Source organism: Sapajus apella, unplaced genomic scaffold (assembly GCF_009761245.1).
Source record: "Sapajus apella isolate SASKATOON/1434 unplaced genomic scaffold, GSC_monkey_1.0 scaffold68, whole genome shotgun sequence".
NCBI lineage: Eukaryota > Metazoa > Chordata > Mammalia > Primates > Cebidae > Sapajus > Sapajus apella.
In genome coordinates, this window is record NW_022437008.1 from 5,952,290 (window position 1) to 5,962,482 (window position 10,193).

The 10,193-nt window shown below is 52.6% G+C and overlaps 1 protein-coding gene across 1 annotated transcript in view; it reads right to left on the bottom strand.

Annotated features, from left to right (window-relative positions):
* The window catches only part of FXYD3 (FXYD domain containing ion transport regulator 3), a 9,227-nt gene extending 8,058 nt beyond the window's left edge, over nucleotides 1–1,169 (bottom strand). The window contains exon 1 of the mRNA XM_032249070.1: nucleotides 1,163–1,169. The gene's annotated coding sequence lies outside the window, so the exon portion shown is untranslated. The remainder of the gene's footprint in view (nucleotides 1–1,162) is intronic.
* Between the last annotated feature and the right edge of the window lie 9,024 nt (nucleotides 1,170–10,193).

The following is a 10,193-nucleotide window of genomic DNA, read 5'->3' on the forward strand; positions in this document are numbered from 1 at the left end:
TTTTTTTTTTTTTTTTTGGACAGAGTTTTGCTCTTGCGGCCCAGGCTGGAGTGCAATGGCACAATCTCAGCTCACCACAACCTCCATCTTCTGGGTTCAAGTGATTCTCCTGCCTCAGGCTCCCGAGTAGCTGGGATTACAGGCATGTGCCACCACGCCTGGCTAATTTCATATTTTTAGTAGAGACAAGGTTTCTCCATGTTGGTCAGGCTGGTCTCGAACTCTCGACCTCATGTGATCCACCCATCTCAGCTTCCCAAAGTGCTGGGATTATAGGTGTAAGCCACGTCACCCTGCGGGTTCCGGGGTCTTTAAAGGACAGAGCCTCCCGGGCCATGGAGGGACGATGGTGGTGATGCGTTGGTGTTTCGACCTCACTTCTTTTCCTTAGATGATGTGTTTGCCTGATGGAAGGATTGCTGGCAATTGTGGGTAACTTAAAGTCTCCTTCCAGGCCACATCTTGCTTGCTGGTACAGTTTCAGGGTCAGCAGAAGATGCTGGGATGACCAAAGTCAGGAGATGGGGCAGGGATGGATATGGGGGAGCGGCTGGAATGGCAGGGAGGGGTTGGGGTGGGGACTGTGGGACCTTAGGCCTGGTCATCACCCACTTCCTGCCCTGGGGAGAATGAGAACTGGCTCCCAGGCATCAGGCTGAAGTTTCCTAGCCAGGCTCTTTCCATGGGTGCTGAGAGCCAGATGGCTGGGTCTACAGAGTGGGCGCTGCTGGGGGCGGCAGCCTCCCAGTCCAGATAAGGCCCCTGCACTGTGCGAGTCCCCCTCCCCCTTCCCTCCTCCCTCTCCTGCCTCTCCTCCTCCAGGCATTCCTTCCGGATGGGGTCTGTGCAGGCCCTCCCATGGTCCCGGTTGGGGGTGCCCCCTCCCCTCAATTCCGCCTTCTTAGACAGAGGGACTTTTGTCTGGGGGCTGGATGGAGAACAAGGATTCTTTGAGCGGTTGGCGGAGGATTGGGGTCACGGGGAGGGGTAGGGCCAGGAAAGGGGTAGCTCTGCCCTGGCCACCAGCTGGACTCCAGGCGACCCCAACACCATCGTGGGGGCGGGGAGGAGGGCCACAGGGCCAGGCCAGGGAAAGGCAGCTGCTGGGAGTGTGAAGCACAGGACAGGAAAAGGGGGTTCGGGTCAAGGCTCTGCCGGGAACTGGCCTGCTGGGGACAGAGAGAAGGACCCCCCACCCCAGTTCCCATCGAGGAGGGATGGGGGTGGGCAATGCTCACCCAGAGCTACACCCTTTCTCTCTGTGGTTCCCTGGGGCAAGCTGTCAATCCCAGGCCTTCCCTAGACAAGGACAAGGATCCCTCCTACCCCTGTGAAGGAGGGGTCAGTCCCCACAAGGAAGGGAGGGCCCTCGGGGTAGGGCTCCAAGCAAGAGGCCCAGGAAGAGATAGAAACAGGAAGGAGAGGCCTGGGGGCCAAGTCAGTGTAGCTAAGGGGGTCTTTGTGTCTGGGCAGATAGCATTTTCCCCAGACCCTTCAAGCTTGATTGTGTCGGGGACGACCCCTTGGGGGTCTTGGGAGTGGAATGGTTTCTCCCTCTGCTGGGAAGCCTGGGAACTGCAGGCACCTGAGAGCAAGTCGTGGTGTGGGCAGAGTAGCTGGGGAGGGTGGGGGGTGCTCTGCCTTTCACCTGAACAGGGTGAACAGGAGAACGGTTGTCTAAAACTCCTGGAGGAATCCCACTGCCCATGGATGGATACAGAAGTACTTTCCAGACAGATTGCTAAGGGAAAAAATAAAAACAAGGTGGAGGGAAACCCTGGAGCGTGCTGTCATTTGTGAGCGGTAAAATATTGCATATGCATATACTTCTAATGAATAAAATATTTTTGGGGATTGGCATCCAGGGCTGCTTCTGGGGAGGAGAACTGGGAGGCTGGACGATGGGGTGGAAGTGAGACTCACTCGGCATCACGAGCCCTCTTGTAGTTTTTGAATTTTGCATCCTGAAAATGTACTACCTTAAGGAGGTTTAATTTTAAAAATTGGGTTCGAATTTTAAAAAAATTTTCCAGGTCAAACAAAACACATCTAACGGCTGTTTTCAATCCGGAAACCAGCAATTAGAGCCTTCTGACAATCTCTGAATGTTCTGTAGTTTTAAACACCATGATCTTACATTCTGACGTACAGATGTTTACGGGATTTTACCCAAGCCAGGTCAGCCATAAATTCTTCCTGGGCTGGACGCGAACATGCTGCATCCAAGTGTGTGCTAGGCTGGGGCTGGGGCTGGGCTGGGGCTGGGCTGCGGCTGAGGAGGATTCTGAGACCCCAGTGTGATGAGCACACAGAGACTCTTAGAAAGGGCTATGGGACTGGGTGAGGTGGCTCACGCCTGTAATCCCAGCACTTTGGGAGGCTGAGGTGGGCAGACCATGAGGTCAGGAGCTCGAGACCAGCCTGGGCAACATGCTGAAACCCCATCTCTACTAAAAATACAAAAATTAGCCAGGCATGACGGTGGGCGCCTGTAATCCCAGTTGGGAGGCTGAGGCACAAGAATCGCTTGAACCCGGGAGGTGGAGGGGGTCAGTGAGCTGAGATCGCACCATTGCACTCCAGCCTGGGTGACAGAGTGAGACTCCCATCTCAAAAAAAAAAAAGAAAAGAAAAGAAAAAAAGAAGAAAAAGGGCTATGGGAACGGAGTTTGTGCAGTCACTTGCCCCCTATCAGGAATGAGGTGTCCTTTGGTTTGGAGTGAGTCTTCCGGCCAATTTGACTTCAGTTATGTTTTAAAGGCACAGAGGTAATAGGTTTTATATATTAATATATTGCATATAATATAGATAATAAACATATTAGAAAAAGGTTATTTTTTTTATTTTTGAGATGGAGTTTCGCTCTTGTTACCCAGGCTGGAGTGCAATGGCGCGATCTCGGCTCACCGCAACCTCCGTCTCCTGGGTTCAAGCAATTCTCTTGCCTCAGCCTCCCGAGTAGCTGGGACTACAGGCGTGCGCCACCATGCCCAGCTAATTTTTGTATTTTTAGTAGAGACGGGGTTTCACCATGTTGACCAGGATGGTCTCGATCTCTTGACCTCGTGATCCACCCGCCTCGGCCTCCCAAAGTGCTGGGATTACAGGCTTGAGCCACCGCACCCGGCCACCACTGATTCAAACTTTTATTGATTTTGTCTCAATAATTTCATTGCTCTTTATTTAATTAAGGCTGAGAGTATTTCTGCAGGCTCCCTGCCCTAGAGAGGGCAGCCTGGAGGCACCCCCAGCCAGGAGAGGGTGCTGGTTGGGTGGAGCTCTGCCTTTGCAGGCAGAGTCTGAGCGGCGACTGCCTGAGAGGTGCGGTCACAGCCATACACAAGGTCCCACTTCCTGGGCAAGATGGGGCTAGAGATGTCAGGGTCTCCCGGGTTCAATCCATTCTCCTGCCTCAGCCTCCTGAGTAGCTGGGACTACAGGCACGTGCCACCATGCCTGGCTAATTTTTTGTATTTTTAGTAGAGACAGGGTTTCACCATGCTGGCCAGGATGGTCTCAATCTCCTGAACTCATGAACCACCCACCTCAGCCTCCCAAAGTGCTGGGATTACAGGCGTGAGGCACTGCGCCCGGCCTCTGTTTGCTTGTTTTGTGGTGCTATCTGCCTCCCCTGCTAGTGCCTCCGCTCCTCTCAGGAATTTTCATCTGAATTATAGAATAGGGCCTGGCACATAGTGGGTGCTCACGAAGTATCTGTTAATTACCAGGCTGGGCACAGTGGCTCACACCCATAGACCCAGCACTTTGCAGGGACCGAGGTGGGAGGATCCTTTGAGTCCGGGAGTTCAAGACCAGCTTGGGCAACATAGAAAGATCTCATCTCTAAAAAAATAAAAATAAAAATAAATTTAAAAGAATTATAAAAGAAAGGTTTTCTCCCCTACCCCCACCCACACCCCCATCTGAGGAGGCCTTGCAGGAGCTGAGGTGGGGTGCTGAGGGCAGAGCTGCTGATGGGGGCAGGGGGCATGGAGGAATGGATTTGTTAGCCAGCTTCCCCATCAAAGCAGGGGAGGGCGGTGAAGCTCAGGTATATGGCTGGGGGTCCTGGGTGTGGGCAGGAGCTACAGGGAAGCAGGAGAGGGCAGGGAACACATTTGTCACTAGACATCTGGGACAGGGACTATCTGGTTCAAGTGGGAGCCCTGCAGCCCCCTCCCAGCCTGACTCCATCCCTAAGAGAAGGGTCTCAAACTGGCGGTCCCAGGGTGGAATCCAACCGTTACACCTTTCCTTTAGTTTACAAAGCGCTGCAAAAATGCAGAATTGCTAACGTTTCAACAGCAGACGTTTCAACATAACAAGCTGTGTTTCCAGCAACTCTGGAAAGGCCTGGCCTAAAAGGACTCCCATTTCCACCTGGAAGCCATTGCTGGGGTGGCAGATTTGTCACCCTGGGGTGACCCACACCCCAGCTCTGCCTGGTTTGAGGCTTCACGGCGGGGGGGTGGGGGGTAGGAGGGGAGGGAGGATTGGAGGGTTGGAGGGAGGAAGGGAGGGAGGGAAGGAGAGTGGGGCTTGGGGTTGCTCCATCCCAGACTTGCTCTGGTCACCTCCCATGTCAGAGCTGCTTTCTACCTACAAGGCCATGAGTACAGCACGGACTGCACAGGTGCAGCCTTGGAGGTGCCTTGGGGCGTGGTTTTCGCAGCAGAGGTCCCCATACTGTCCTCCCAAGCCAGGAAGAGAGGGCGCATCTGCCTGAGGATCCAGGAAGAGAGCCCGGCTAATTTTTGCAATTTTTTAGTAGAGATGGGGTTTCACCATGTTGGTCAGGCTGGTTTTGAACTCCTGACCTCAAGTGATCTGCCCACCTTGGCCTCCCAAAGTGCTGGGATTACAAGCATGAGTCACCGTGCCTGGCCCTTAAAAATAAAATATTAAAATTAACACAAAATAATAAATCACAAGATAAAAAACACCAAAAGAGTGGAGGGAAAAGTAAAGTTTGAACCAGGTAAACAAACAGTTAAGGAAACAGAATTTAATTGAACTTAAGAAACTATATATTTATGTATATTACTATATAGTATATATTAAATAATTTATCTATATATTTTTATCTTTTTAATACAAGCCTGTGTTCTTGTTGGCCCTCCCACAGCGTTTCCCTTTTCCTTCCTCCTGGATCAGTTCTCCATGTTCCACTGCCCCTCGGGGCCCAGCTCTGCTCCTTCCTGTCTGTGGATGATTTAACCCCTCCTGGCCACCCAGCCCGGGCCCCAGCCCGGTAGGAGCTTCAAGTCTCTGAGGCTGGTGCTGGGGCTGGCAGGCTCCCTCCTGGCTGCAGAGGCAGGACCATGAGTCTGCAGTTCTAAGAGCCTGGCTGGCACCCTCTGCTGGGGGGAGGCACTGCCTGCTGGCAGCCGGGGCCCATCTCCACATCCCTTTCCCCCTGCACCCGGGCATCCAAGAAGGCAGCCAGCGCCAGTGCCACACCCCTGCTCAGGCCTGAGTCATTGACCCGATTGCTGACTGTCTCTCTATTCTCAACCAACAACCCTGGCGCTTTCGGCCTCAGGACTTAACTGCCTTTGGGGAGTTATTCTTCCACCTGGGGAAACTGAGGCACCCAGGCTTAGTTGCTTGGCAGCAAGTCACCCAGTTTATGAAGGGGGAGTCAGGATTTTAACCCACATCTGGCGCGCACACACCCTGTGTGATTGCCGGGGGTCACGGGGAGTACTAAAAATCAACAGGGGCCCACATAACCTTGGGGGCCCCAGGAACAGACAGCAGGGTTTGAAGCGGGGATAAGACCCCAGAGAGTATTTCCAGAGCCATCCACTTCTCCCCTCCCACTGCCCTTACCCTGGCGCAGCCTCTGTCCCCTCCAGCCTGGAGGTCTTAGAGCCTCCTCCCTGGTCTGCCCCCCGCCCCGCCCTCAGTCTCTTCCCACCTGCAGCCAGAGGGAGCCTGGGACCACCTGAGCCCTGTCAGGGCCAGCCTGGCTCAGAGCACTGTCCTGGGAGCACCTCACTCCAGGCGAAAGCAAAGTCCTCACTAGCCCCGTAAGTCCCTTCCATCTGGTCCCCATTACCTCTCTGACCTCATCATCTCCTCTCCCCTACCCTCACTCACTCAGCTCCAGCCATACCAACCTCCCTGCGGCTTCTCCATCTCACCAGGCACCATCCAGCCCCTGCTGGACCCACCCCTAGGTGTGCACATGGACCTCTCTCTCCTCTTTCTTGGGGTTCTGCTCAAATATCACCTTCTCAAGGAGGTTTTCCTTGGCTTCTCCATTTAAAACCATGTTTTCTGTCTAGAAGCCACCACCACCCCTCCCCATCCTGTTGTGTATTTTCTTCCCTCACACGCACGCATACTGCCTCCTGACAAACTGTGTAATTCGCACTTACTGGTCATGGCTATTGCCTCTCTCCCCTCTGGAATCTCAGCTCCACAAGGGAGAGATCTTGACCGTTCCACACGCTGCCATTTCCCCAGCACTGAGTCTAGGGTCTGGCACATAGTAGGTGCTCAGGAAGTATTTAATGAGTGGATGAATTAATGCCATTCTTTTTTTTTTTTTTTTTTTGAGGTGGAGTTTCACTCTTGTTGCCCAGGCTGGAGTGCAGTGGCATAGTCTCAGCTCGCTGCAACCCCCGCCTCCCAGGTTCAAGTGATTCTCCTGCTTCAGCCTCCTGAGTAGCTGCAATTACAGGCATACCACACCCAGCTAATTTTTTGTATTTTTAGTAGAGATGGGGTTTTCACTATGACCAGGCTGGCCTTAAACTCCTGACCTTGGGTGATCCACCCCCTCAGCCTCCCAAAGTGCTGGGATTACAGGCGTGAGCCACCACCCGGTCTAATGAATGCCATTCTTGAGAGTTACTGTATATCCCAGGCCCCACCACAGATGAATCAGGCATGCCACTCTCCTTAATTTGGTCATAGCTTTGGGAGCACACAGTAAGCCTACAGACAGAGGGAAGGGACTCAGAGCCTGACAGCCTGGGTTCAAATCCTAGCTTCACCACTTTCTCCCTGTATGAGGTTAAGCAAGCAAGTCTCCCTTTCTGGGCCTCAGTTTCCCCATCTGTACCACAGGGATAATATCAGCAGTCCATCTGCTGGGCTGCCCTTTGGAGTCAATGGGCTCATTGTGTGGGGTGCTGATAGCATGACTAATTCTGAAAGCTGGTTGCCTTCCTGGAAGGGGGTGGAGTGGGAGGGGTGTGGCTGTGTGTTTTCCAATAGCCAACAATGAAACTCTTGTAGGCAGGGGCCCTCGGGCATGGAAAACATAGCCACCCCTGTGAGTTCTAGACAAAAGTTTCAGGTCTCAGAGCGGAGCTTTACCAGGGGATTTACATTCTTCCAAGATCGTTAGGAAGAAATACTAATTTGGAGGGACATCGGGACATGGGGGTGGGTCCCCATTTTGCCCTCTCTCCCTGCAAGAAGTGGCTTCAAGGGGTGGGGGATGGGGGCAGGGTCTCTCCCACCTACAACTCCTGAGGAGAGGATTGGATAGGTTTAAGAAAACCTCTGGGCTGCAGTGATTGGTTCAGTGGGGTTTAATCAAAGTGAGGCATTGGAATTTTTGTTGAGTACTTGGGGTAAGAAAAGATTTGGGTTTTGGACAATGGGGAATACACATGTAAGGACTGGAAACTTGGCAGTTATTATGCCACCACAAGAAAAGCCATCCTGAGGACAAACCTATTGCTATAGAGAACCACAGACCAAGAGAAATGCTGAGAAAATGGGTTAGCACCCTGATCAAACAATGCCTGATCTCCCTCTGGAATTTTCAGTTATGTAATTAACCTAAAAATCACAAAACACAATCTGTGACTGGTTTGAGTTAGTTTTTATGAGGCTTTCTGTTACTTGATTTTTGAATTTTTGAGACAGAGTCTTACTCTGTTGCCCAGGCTGGGGTGCAGTGGCATGATCTTGGCTCACTGCAATCTCCACCTCCTGGGTTCAAGCAATTCTACTGCCTCAGCCTCTCAAGTAGTGAGGAGCTGGGATTGCAGGTGGCCACCATCAGACCCAGCTAATTTTTTATATTTTTAGTAGAGACAGGGTTTCACCATGTTAGCCAGGATAGTCTTGATCTCTGGACCTCATGATCCACCTGCCTCCGCCCCCCAAAGTGCTAGGATTACAGGTGTGAGCCACCACGCCTGGCCAATGCTTTCTGTTACGTGTAACCAAAACAACCAAAGAGAACGTCTGTGGACGCAGAATCTCTACACTTTCACTGGGCTGTGTCACATGATTTTTACTCAGTTTGAGCCAATGTATTTCTTTTAGCTTCAATCAGTTCAAGAGTCTCTAGATACCAATGAGGGCTTACCTCGGCCAAGTCAGGGCTCTCTCTGCTGACAAACCTGGGCCCCATGAACCTTGATAGACATCTTTGAAATGAACACACTGGGGCTGCAGGACTTCTTCTCCTTCCCAAGTTCCAGCTTGAAAAGGGGCCACAGGACTTGGTAAAAACAGAAGTGCAAGTGCCTGGAAACTCAACACTCTTCCCATCAAAGCAGGCGACGTGCAAGTTGCTCCCCGTGGAGCAGCCGCACTCAGTGGAGGGCTCGCAGTCAGTGCCACTGAACACAAAGCCTGGGTCACACTGACAGCCGTCCTGGCATGGAGTTGAGCAGCTGTCAGGCCGGGCAGGCCCAGCACAAGAGCTGGGACAGGAGGAGCCGCAGCGCTTGTAATGGCTATTGGGAGGACAGGCCAGCTCTGGAAGAAAACAGGTGGGGGTTAAATAATTAGGCAAACATTACAATTCTGGAGCATTTCCAACCAGAAGAGGACCAATGGAGCAGAGAGAGGGTTGTGGGGGCCAAGGGTAAGTCATAAAGGCAAAGGTGGGGGGAGGTGGAGGCGTCAGCAGGATGTAGCATAATGATGGTGGTGTGATTATGATGGTGATAATCGTGGTGGTGGTGGTGAGAGTGATGGTGGTGATAGTGCTGGTGATGGTGATGGTGTCGACGGCGATGGTAACGACGGTGATGGTGGTGGTGGTGATGATGGCTGCGGTTCTGGTAACAATGATAATGATGGTGGTAGTGATAATGGCAATGGTGATTATAGCAGTGGTGGTGGTGATGATGGTGATGATGGTGGTGATGGTGGTGGTGGTGATGGTGGTGGTGATGGTGGTGGTGATGGTGGTGGTGATGGTGGTGGTGGTGATGGTGGTGGTGGTGATGGTGGTGGTGGTGATGGTGGTGGTGATGGTGGTGGTGATGGTGGTGGTGATGGTGGTGGTGGTGATGGTGATGGTGGTGGTGGTGATAGTGATATTGGTGGTGATGGTGATGATGGCAGTGGTGATGAAGGTGTGGTTGTGGTAACAGTGACAATGATGGTGGTGATGGTGGTGATGGCGGTGATGATGATGTGGCTGTGGTAACGAGGATGGTGGTGATGGTGATGATGGTAATGCTGGTGGTGATGGTTGTGGTTGTACTAAAATGATGCTGGTGGTGATAATGGTAGTGCTGGTGGTGTGCACCACCATGCCCAGCTACTTTTTAATTTTATTTATTTATTTACTTATTGAAATGGAGTCTCACTCTGTTGCCCAGGCTGGAGGGCAATGGCACGATCTCAGGTCACTGCAACCTCCACCTCCCGGGTTCAAGCAATTCTCCTGCCTCAGCCTCCCAGGTAGCTGGGATTACAGGTGCCCGCCACCACGCCCGGCTAATTTTTGTATTTTTAGTAGAGACGGAGTTTCACTATATTGGCCAGGCTGGTCCAACTCCTGACCTTGTGATCCGCCCACCTCAGCCTCCCGAAGTGCTGGAATTACAGGCGTGAGCCACCACGTCCGGCCAGGTTTAGCATGTTTCATCTGCGGCATTGCCCCGGCTTCCTAGGGAATTGTCCCGTGATACCTACGGGCGGCGACCCTGTCTGGTCCATCCACGCAACTTCCCTTCTGAGGGCTCCCTTCCCTGCCCCAACCAAAACCCTCCCAGAACCACCCTCACCTGAGGAAGAAAGCTCAGACTTACAGGATTTGCAGTTTGGGCTGTGGAGACAGAGATGAAAGAGAAAAGCAAAAAAACCTGTGTTCAACAATCACAGGCTTTGGGGGAGGCTGAGGCAGTGCCCCCAGGGTCCTGCCGGCAGCTGGGGGATCACAGAACTCAGCACCACCACCCACAAGCCTCCTTCCCTCCCCCTCCCCC